This window comes from Hyaena hyaena, unplaced genomic scaffold (assembly GCF_003009895.1).
Source record: "Hyaena hyaena isolate Hyena2069 unplaced genomic scaffold, ASM300989v1 scaffold_1045, whole genome shotgun sequence".
NCBI classification, from domain to species: Eukaryota; Metazoa; Chordata; class Mammalia; order Carnivora; family Hyaenidae; genus Hyaena; species Hyaena hyaena.
In genome coordinates, this window is record NW_024081679.1 from 159,769 (window position 1) to 170,613 (window position 10,845).

Below are 10,845 nucleotides of genomic sequence, written 5' to 3' on the forward strand. Positions count from 1 at the left end.
ATGATACATATTAGCTATAAAGTAGGACTCATTCCTCCTCTGTTTTTGATATCAGTTCTGTTATTATATGAACGTATTTCAGCAGGAAGGATTCACTGGGTGTTTAAACAGGTTATGATTATAGATGTTTGGTATATCATTAAGGTGCAATTAGGGTAAACTGTATATTCCAGAGCAATGCTGAGAAGCTTAAAAGTCCATATTTTCCAACATGGTAAAACAGAACACTGTGATGCTTAGGTTTATCCAACACATCATCCAGATGCAAACCCAGATTCTGGCTTCAAGAAGCCTATCCATCTCTCTACTCTAAAGGTAGTCAAAACTTGCAACTACTGTTTTTTTTTGTTTTGTTTTGCTTGTTTTTTCCTTGAGAATGCTATAGTACCAGGGGAAGTGATTTTTAAAACTGACTCCTGTCAATGCCAATGGTATCTGAAAATCACTGCTGAGATATCCACAATATTGGGTTCTAGGACAGGAGGCTAAGACTGTCTTTCAAATGCTATCAAGACTTCTTACGTTCCTGTTGTCTGGGCTTGGGACTTGGGAGCTTTCCTTATCTATACCTTTACTCTTTTCTGTCAATATTCTCTCCAGGATAATGCCATTCAGTCTTACAGCAGGAAATATTCTCTATCAATTTTTGATGACTCGAAAATCTCCAGAAAGGACTGCTCTTCTAGGTTCCAAACTCATATATTCATTTCTGGACACCTTCCCTGACTATTTTAAAAGGTTCCCCTTTTTACACTGAACATGCGAAGTTAATTCCCATTTCAGGATCTTTGCACTAGTCATTCCAACAGCCTGGAATTCTCTTGCTTTTCATTCTTATGTTATTCATGTGGTACCTCCTTAGAAAGGCCCTCCAGACTACCCATTTTAAAATGGACGCCCCTGGGTGGCTCAGTTGATTAAGCATCTGACTTCAGCTCAGGTCATGATCTCATGGCTTCTGAGTTTGAGGCCCGCAATGGGCTCTGTGCTGACAGCGCAGAGCCTGGAGCCTGCTTCAGATTCTGTTTCTCCCTCTCTCCCCCTCCCATGCTCTATCTCTCTCCTTCAAAAATAAATGGAAAAGACAAGAAAAGACAAGAAAAGAAAGACAAGAAAAGAAAAGACAAGACAAGACAAGACCTAACCAGGGCCTGGGTGGCTCAGTAGGTTGAGCATCAGACTCTTGATGTCAGCTCAGGTGAGGATATCACGCTTCCTGAGTTCAAGCCCCATGTTGGACTCCATGCTGATAGTGTATGTGGAGCCTGCTTGGAATTCTCTCTCCCTCTCTCTCTCTCTCTCTCTTTCTCTCTCTAAAAATAAATTTAAAAAAATTTTTAAAGACCTACCTTCTCAACTATGCTTAAATCCATTATCTGGTTTTATTTAACATTTAGTACTTATTATCATGTAAAATAATCAAGGTATCTGTTTACTTGCCACTGCCTGTATCCCCCTCACCAAAACAGAAGTTCCCTGAAGGCCCCCAAGCTGTTTATTCTAATTTATCTGTGCCTCAGTCATACTGGGTACTCCTCATTTGGAGTATCACTGCTGTCATAGATAAGGCCCACTGTCTTACGTGCTAAGTCTACTGGTATCTATGATCTGTTCTTCCCTCACTTGTAATCAATCACAAAGGAGAAATAACTAGGGATCTATCTATCCCTTCATTCCTTTGCCTCACCAACCCTCCCCACTTCACAACACCCACCCTCAATTCCCATTACCACAGGGAGTGGATTCGGGATCTTTGGACCTCAGCTCTGAACCTCTGTAGAATATGTATACACTTAGGTGAGCACACTGCAGGTAACAAGGGCCTTAAAGAATGAAATGCTGCATGTGTGTCATACCCACTGTCTTCTATCTTTTTTTTCTAAATTATTTTTAAAGTTTATTTATTATTGAGACAGAGAGAAACAGAGCATGAGTGAAAGAGGGGCAGAAAGAGAGGGAGACACAGAATCTGAAGGAGGCTCCAGGCTCTGAGCTGTCAGCACAGAGCCTGATGCAGGGCTTGAACCTATGAACCGGGAGATCATGACCTGAACAAAAGTGGGATGCTTAACCAACTGAGCCACCCAGGTGCCCCTCTAGTCCACCTTTTGAGTCTACTTAAGACAATAGAAAGCCAATCTCTGTGCACACTGACATTATAGAGGGGCAGGAGCTGTAGGAAATCATCATAAGCATATCCTCCAATATGAACTATGAAAATGGCTTTCCAACTACGTGTAACAAAAAGAGTGTGCTTCATCTATGCTAAACTGAAAGTCTGCAAACAAAATGTCTTAAGAAAATGTACTTTCCTTATGTATGTTGGGAATGGCCATCAAAAGTCAGGGTTCTATACATTTAGCAGCAAAAACAAAAATCTTGGACTATTAAAAAGCAGAGGTTCAAAACAGAAATAAAATTGTGAAAACTGCTCAAATAGTCATGAGTTTATTTAACCCCCCAAATTAAATGTCAATAATATGTGTAGTTTCGAAAGATTTTGGTTTGATTTGAATAAAGAGCCATATAGATAAACACAACACGGAAAGCAATCCAATGTCTAGCAATATTTTATTAGTCTTTGCTCTCAGGATTCCCTTTTAATTCAGCCTGCTTAGATAGCTCTATCACGGTTGAAATGAAGCACCTCTTTTTTATTTTCCCTCAGAAATTCCCAAAAAACTCAGATTGGAAAACTAGCCCACTCGAGTTCCCTTTTATTGTTTTCTTCATTGGCTCCTCTCACTCACACACGTGGAAGTTAACCAAAAAAGTATGAAGAAATACTTATTTTTTTAAGTGTGTAAAATGCTGGATTTGTACAGATGGATTTCGAAGTCCTGTGGATTACTTGTGAATAGCGTTCCCTGCAACCTCTCCTCACAATTGTGCTTGATTCCTATAACAGTGTTTATACCCTGGGCAACTGCAATGACTCAGTGAAGATGGGTGTTTATAAAGCTCTACACCTGAACCAGAAACTGTACCTGAGAGTTCTATTTTATTCACATTTGTCCTTAAGTCCCACATTAGTGTAACTATGAGGGAGAAGGGAGAGATCCCAACTAATGTTACCACTATGTTAGGATCTTAAAACCAAAGATAATAATTAGTTCCTTTCACTCAAATAATTAATGATTTTATCAGTCATTTCTATGTGTGCTATATACACAGACCTACTTAGGATGTTCATGGGCTCCTGTCCAAACTTTGGCACACTCATAGTTTATATCCAAACCTTAGAGAGATTTTATGGTCTTTTCCTTCAATATTTCATGTTTAACTCCTCTGCATGTAAGATTTAACCCAATAAATGGAAGTAAATCTACTCTACAAACAGAACACAGAACCTCATATTAGGAAGACCCTATCTTAATAAGAGGGTCCTGAATCAAGGCTTTGAGTATACAGATGTGACTGACTTCTCAAAGAACACCTTCACAAATGTGAGTGTACAAGAAGTGGCTTAGTATTACAGAAATAAAACTCATACATTAAAGCACATTTTATGTTACTTTCATTGTATATGGATTGATGCTTTTTGCCTGACATTACACACACACAGATATTGTAGACATATGCTATAATTTTAATTCTTGTTGGTATTATTTTCCTATTGAGATTTTTTTAAAGTTCAATTATATGTATTGTAGCCCTCTACTTAGTTCTTTTGACGTTTGAACTATCCTACATTAGACAATGACACTCAAAGTAACTTTCTTGTGATAAATCCACCTTTCAATCCATTAATTAACAAATATTTCAACTTACTGCACAGTGAGGCTATGGATATGTCAATATCCACTTTCAGTAACATCAATATCCTTCTTTTTCATTACCTTATTTGTACTCTTACTTGAATATTTTATTGCAGCTTGAACTTTCTAAGTTTTCAGAAAATAGAAAAGGGAAAGTCTCGATGGTAGTAAAATGCTTATCTAATAAATTGAATGTAACAGAGGCAAAGATGGAAATTACTGAAATGGCAAGTGAGGCCAATCTTTTGTTTTAATCTGATGATCATTGTACACATGTTCCACTGTGAAGGAAAAGAGTATTTTTTATATAGAATGCCAGAAATGTACTGTTGACTAGTGTATCAAACATTTAGAATATAACTGGCAATTTTTTTTAGAATGTATTTTAACTACTAGAGAACAGAATTACCTCCATAACATATGTTATTTGATTTAAACATTATTTGAATTTTTACAGAATTTTAGAAATCAACAATGTGCCAAAATCGGGGCATCTGGGTGGCTCAGTCAGCTGAGCATCTGACTTCAGCTCAGGCCATAATCTCAGAGTTTGTAAGTTTGAGCCCCACGTTGGGCTCTGTGCCGACAGCTCAGAACCTGAAGCCTGCTTCAAGTTCTGTCTCCCTCCCTCTCTGCATCATCCCTGTTTATGCTCTCTCTCTCTCTCTCAAAAAGAAGTAAACATTAAAAAAAAATAAACAATGTACAAGAATAGAAAACTGTACTGCTATTGGGAGGTGATAGAAAGAAATAAAGACAAATAAATAGATGAACAGATGGAGAATTAGACAAGTAGAAGGAATGGGGGAGAAGGAAAAAGAAAAGATGAAACGTGGCACAGAAAAAGAAGAGGAGCCAAAGGATGAGAAGGGACGAAGAAAGAAGGAAGGGAAGACAGAGGAAAATACAGAAAAGGAAGAGAAGCACAGAGAAACAAAGAGGCCAGAAACCATAAGATCAGACAAAAGTTTGGAGGAACCTCAAGAGATGAGAAAGGAAAGGAAGGAATGAACCTGAAGCAAGAGGTCAGTGGGGAATGCAGTCAGTAGCTCCTTAATCTAAGGACAGCTTAGCTTTATTTCACCCTTCTCTAACAAATCATTCAGAAGTCACATTTATCAAGAAAAGACAATCCTTTTAAAACATCTGGAAACAGCTGCTGAATGTCAGAGGAGGCTAAGTAGTCGGAGCCGTGTCCTGTTAAGGACGAAAGCCATGAAAGCCAACTCTGCTTGTGCATGGAAATAAAGGAGATCCTGAACAGGCCCCTGAGTGACTCTCCTGTGGCCACTGAGGTGGAAGAAGCACTTTTTGGTGGTCTGAAAACTGCTTTTTCTTCCCTAAATGAGTAAAGCTTATACAATCAGAGAAGCAAACTTGATGATAGAGAACTAAAACCCTTTGAAATGAGAATCTGACAAAAGAACTGAAAATCATGAGCTTCCCAGGGACACTACAGGGAGATGTTAGATAACATTATTTTATGGTACCCTCAATAGAAAGAGATCACAGAGAATTTCAGAGCAGGATGGGACACACCAGTGGAAAACCTGAGATGCCAAAAGAATTTAGGCACTTTGTCCCAAATCATGACTAAGTCAGGGTTGCTAGTGTTCAATTTCACAGAAGATTAATGAACACACACAGCATCTGCTGGAACTTTGAGAAAATAGGAAGGAAACACTAAGTGAATGGACAAGATTCATTTCAGTTTGCGCTTGTAATTGTTATTACATCCCTAAACACCAGCTTAAGATCCAGGAACAGTATCTTGTTACCTTCCGACTCAGAGCGGGACACATTGCTAGGCACAAAGTAGTCAATACATGCATGTGTAATGAATGGATAGAGTCATAACTTTTAGATATGAGGACTAACTTTTGTGTAAACTCTTTAAAACAGGCCACTGCCAGTAACATGGAGGTTACACCTGACTCTATGCCAGTTCTCAACAGGCTGACCATCCCTAACTTCCCTTCCCCAGAGATGGGTGCCTTCTACAAGTTACTTGATACACAGCTCAAAAGATAAAAGTCATGTGCCTTTAGGGGACATCTGGCCTCACTCCTAAGGGCAGTGTGAAAATAAAACAAAATTACAAACTGGATAGTAATTAGATGTCCCCAGAGGAAAAGGTTCTTCATATCAGACATGATCAAAGGATTCAAACACTTCCCAACACAGATGTACCCGATGGGTAAGTAACCCTTATGTTTGGATCATCTCTCCAATCCAGTCTCACCTTCCCCATGGCATCACAGCTGCTAGAAACATCTTTTGCCTCCTTGATCTGCCCCTTATATGTGTGAGCTTTCAGCCTCCTTAATAAACCATTTTTCCCCAACCTGGAGCCAATTTTCTACCACTCCACATTACTTCCACCCATGCCCCTTGTAAGCTGACACAGATACCACAAAACCATGCTAATGCCAACTGGCCTATCTCAGTAAGAAGGAAGCTGCATGCGAAGGCTCCAGAGTGTTTTCTCGAAGAACTGATCAGTAGATTTAATTTATAATGGAGCTTAGGTGCTATCTGCATAGAATTTAACCCAGGGTACCTCAAAATCCATATTTAGAACACTATTTGGGGGTGTTGAGGAGAATGTATTCTGACTCTCAAATGATAAACTCACCAACAAAATTCTAAACTACATGCCACTTCCAGATTAGAAACAATTCAATAAACAAAAGTGCATTGCAAAACTAGCAGAGACATTGTGTGGAACAGACTCTGAATTGTGAAACATCCTTGGAGCACTCATATTTTACGAGTTACAGAGGAACAGATATGCAAACTTACCTAACGAGCTAAACAAGGACAACTTGTCATTTGACAAATAATTAGTTAAATTAAGGTAAGCGGGGCCTATTCAAAAGCTCTCCTCCAACCTGATATGGAGAAGAGGCCTGCTTTTCTGGGATCACACTTTCACCACAAGATTTCTCAAGACTTAAAGTACACTGTTACATCTTGGAAACTCATTATTGTAGAATGGAATGGAATAAGAAACAAAGCAGGTGTGTCGCTGCAGGGGAAGTCATGATCAAGAAAACACTCAATGTATAAACAGTAAGGGGACACACGGTAGCAGGAGGAAATACAAGAGAAGGAATAGTAAAATTAATTAACCCATCCCAAAAGAGTTTAGTCAGTTATAGTTACAGTAATAATCTCCAAAGAGTAATCACAAAAGACATCACTGAGTCAGCACCAGAGGTGTGGTTTGTCTCCATCTATGCAATCCCTTTCAGCAACTGTTCAATAGGTACAGCTTCCCACAATAAATTCTGAGCATCTGTGGTCTAGAATGTGCCAGTTTTAAAGGCAGGATCCACCCAGCCCCTCAGGCAGTCTCTGCAGGGTGCAGCCAGCAGTCTTAATAGGTGTGTCCACCACGTGTGCCCTAAACCCAAAAGCCAGGGGGTGGTATCTGAAACTGGAAGGTGTGGGGACTGTCACCATTCTGGGAACTGCAGCAAGACAGGGAAAAAACAAAAATAAAGACCGACCCCTAACACCCACCTCATCCTGTTTCACAGCATTCTCATTATTGAATTATTTTGAAAAACCAAATTAAAAAAAAAAAAACTTTTTTTTTTTTTTAATAGTTTTCTCTTCTAAGGTCCTCCCTTTCATCACTATCTCCTTGTCCTATTTCTTGTCAGGACTGATTCAGCCTCAGTCATGGATTTCCCTGGGGCTCTTGCATTGGTTGGGGATGAGAAAGGGAAAGAGGGGAGGTGCCTGCCAGTAACCTAGCAAAATGTGTCCCAACTGGGAATCTGGAAATGAGTCGCTGGCCATCTTGGTCTACAGCCTCGACTTCCTGCCACCAGCATGGCTTTTTCTTTTTCTTACTCTTCTGGCCTCCTGAGTTCTTATCTCCACTTCTGGGTGGGAGACCCTAGGACCTAGAACCTCATCACTCCATGCATGAATCCTGTGTTCCCACAGCATGAATTCACAGCATGGAATCCTGTGTCTCCACAACCTCCTCCCTATAAAGCACCACTGTCTCTTTACACACTCATGGACGCAGCAGCCTGAACACACAGGCATATTGTCTGCCTACTCACACACCTTATACAGGTGATAATTCTCCCAACGCGTCACAAAGAATAGGCCTCAAGCCTCCAAGTACCTTTCCAGAAACAAATCTCCTCTCCCTCTAGAGCAGTGGTTCTCATAATCTGGAGTGTACCAGAAACACCTACGAGGGAACCAAGGACACACACCCAGACTCGGGCAGACTCGTTTGGAAAACACAAGTCTCAACTGACTTGGGGACAGAAGAGGATTAGATACAAACAAGAAACGAGACTTAGTCAAGAGTAACTTTGTCTTCCTTTCCCAGTTGCAAACGCCACGGGAGATCGCAAGAACACACACGCCCTCCTTCAGCCTATGCTCCCCACTTTTCTGCTGGACGCCCCCTCCGCAACCTGCCCCCAGCCTGACCACGTCCTTTACTTCCTCCCACAAGGCTCTTCCCACACCCTTCCTACCGCTTTCTCTCCCGGGGTCCGCCACCAGCTCCCAAGAGCACAAGGGGAAACAGATCCCACGTCCACGGTGGGAGGCGCCTGTCCCCTGGGGAACCAGAAGCCACACTCAGCCCGAGACAACTTTTCAAACTTCCCGACGCACTCTCACCTACACGCCCAACAGGGAAGACCGAAATGTGCACCCTGGAGAACCACCGATCCCGCGCGGGCTCACCAGGGGTGCTCCCCTTCCCTCCCCCTGCCGGGCCGGCCCAAGGTGGGTGCAGCCTCCGGGCCCCGCCGCACCCCGCCCGCCCGTCTCCCGCCCGCCGGGGCCGCGGAGGGCAGCCGGGAGCCCCACTTACGGCCAGGAGCGCCCCCGAGCCACGCGCAGCCGCGCCCGCCGCCGAACGTTTGCCTCCCAGGAAGCGGGGAGGCGGAGGGAGGAGAGGGGAGGGGAGTTACCTGCCGCGCGTCAGGTCGGCGGAGGGAAGCTGATTCCGGCGCCGACCGCGCCTCCCCGGGCCCGAGTGCACAGCTGAGCGAGGGCGGGTGTGCGGACCAGTTGCAACAAGTTCGAAGTCGTGTCACGCCGAACCCCGCGCAGCCAGAAAGCGCCTCGGAACCTGTCTGAACTCAGAAACCCAACCCTCCACCAGCAAAGTATAAAGCCTTCCTCCCCCGTCCGCCCTCCAGGGTCTCTGGAGATTGCAAGTCCCGACACCTGGGCCTCGGCGAGCGGAGGCCCAGGACTCGCCTGCTTACCTGCGAAGGGGGTGGACCTCGGAAGAGGCGGTTGAGCTCTCACCCTCCTCCTTCCCCGGCACTGGAATGCGGATGGGGGGGGGGAGGGGGCGAGGGGGCCGCAGGGTTAGAGCGGGGGATGGGGTTGTACCATCGGGAGATGCGGGGCCGACTGAGCCTGCGGTAGATAATTCCAGTCGGCGGCCAGCAATGCAGACCCCCGCCCAACTGCCTGAGTGTTTCCAGGCTTGGAAAAGGGCAGGAGGTGGAAAGGTGGTAGAAACAGTACTTGTGCATGTATCTATTTGTGTAAAAGAGAGATTTTAAACATCAGCAAAGATTTGGTATCGACTTTGGCCTGTGCTGGTTGCTGACTTGAGATGAAAAGATACTCTTTAAAATAGGAATACCTGCGTGAAAAGCACGTCACTCTAGGTGGAATGCTGTGTACGAAGGTTAGGGGAATAGAGGCATTATAATTTGGCTTTAACATAAAATAATTATAGCAATTGTTAATAATTAAAATCAATGAAATAAATAAAATTTATTTAAAAATTTGTCTACATCTCGGTAAATCTGTTAGGAATGTTTCTAGTAATTGTATAACCATATAATCTTCAAAATATAGTCACTTGCAGCAAACGTTAAAAATGCAGCCTGGTACCGGAAAAATGAAACCTAGGGTCGTAATAAGCACATTTTAAGCTTTTGGCATGATATGCAAATTATCATAAAATGGAATTGACCTTAAAAATGACTTTTATGGATATCTTGCTCTGAATAAAACACTTGGGGAAAATGTGAAACTATTGGGATTTGAATTAGGTCTTGATTGATGAGTGGACTTAGACTGGAGGATGAGATTTACATATTCTAGATGCTGAAACAGCACAGAGCGAAGGATTAAGTCAGAAAGTAAAAGCAAGTTCCAAAACAGAAGGAGGGTAGGCTTCCAGATTGTGGTATCTGTGATTTATCCTTTCTTTTCTTTAACAGTATCTAGAGAATTATCTTGTTTTTTATGTATGTAACTTTTTTCTTCTGTTTCTGTAATTTACATGTCTAACGTTTTAATGTATTTTTTTAAATTAATGTTTATTTTTGAGAGAAAGATAGTGCAAGCCAGAGAGGAGAAGACAGGGAGGGAGACACAGAATCCGTAGCAGACTCTAGGCCCTGAGCTGTCAGCACAGATCCCACCGTGGGGCTCGAATTCACGAGCTACAAGATATTTACCTGAGCCAAAGTTGGATGCTTAACCTGCAAAGCCACCCAGGTGCCCCAATATTTTTGCAATCCTGGTCTTCATTTCTGAAACGCATTCATCCTACTCACTCAATACATGTTATTTGTGTGGGTACCTCATTAACTGGTTTGCTTTCACAATGTTCAAAAATAATTCTGAATGTTTCTTATGAGCATTCATAAATATACACTTACTTAAAAATAGCAAGAATATTTAGACTAAACAAGTTAAAATGGGCTCATATGAAGTCTAATTTCCTTAAGCTATTCATTCATACATTAGTGAAATCTCAAAGAAGGATATCTACTAGAGTGTCAATTATTAAATAGCTAATGAAAGAGAGGAAAATGTAAGTGGAGATGGATAATCCATTAAAGGTGGTATGCTAAAGCCTTTCTGTCCTTAGCAAGATGGAAGATGTAAAATTGACCTGACCCCTTAAGGAACCTACAAGCCAGGTGAAGAGAGGGAACATATGCTCAAGGAAAGGGAACTAATACTTCAAGCCAGTGTGAGAAGCTAGAAGTGAAAGCACATAGGTCTTTATTTAACCGGTAAGAGAAAGAAATGATAACTGCTTACATCATTAAGGATTGCTGATGGAACTTCA

At 42.2% G+C, this 10,845-nt stretch overlaps 1 protein-coding gene across 2 annotated transcripts in view; it reads right to left on the reverse strand.

Moving 5' to 3' along the window:
* The window catches only part of FAM83B (family with sequence similarity 83 member B), a 91,319-nt gene extending 82,271 nt beyond the window's left edge, over positions 1-9,048 (reverse strand). Inside the window, exon 1 of one of the 2 annotated variants that reach the window (XM_039222050.1) lies at positions 8,711-9,048. The gene's annotated coding sequence lies outside the window, so the exon portion shown is untranslated. Of the gene's footprint in view, positions 1-8,610; positions 8,665-8,710 lie in introns of those variants that run through there. The other variant, XM_039222049.1, reaches the window with a different exon arrangement.
* Between the last annotated feature and the right edge of the window lie 1,797 nt (positions 9,049-10,845).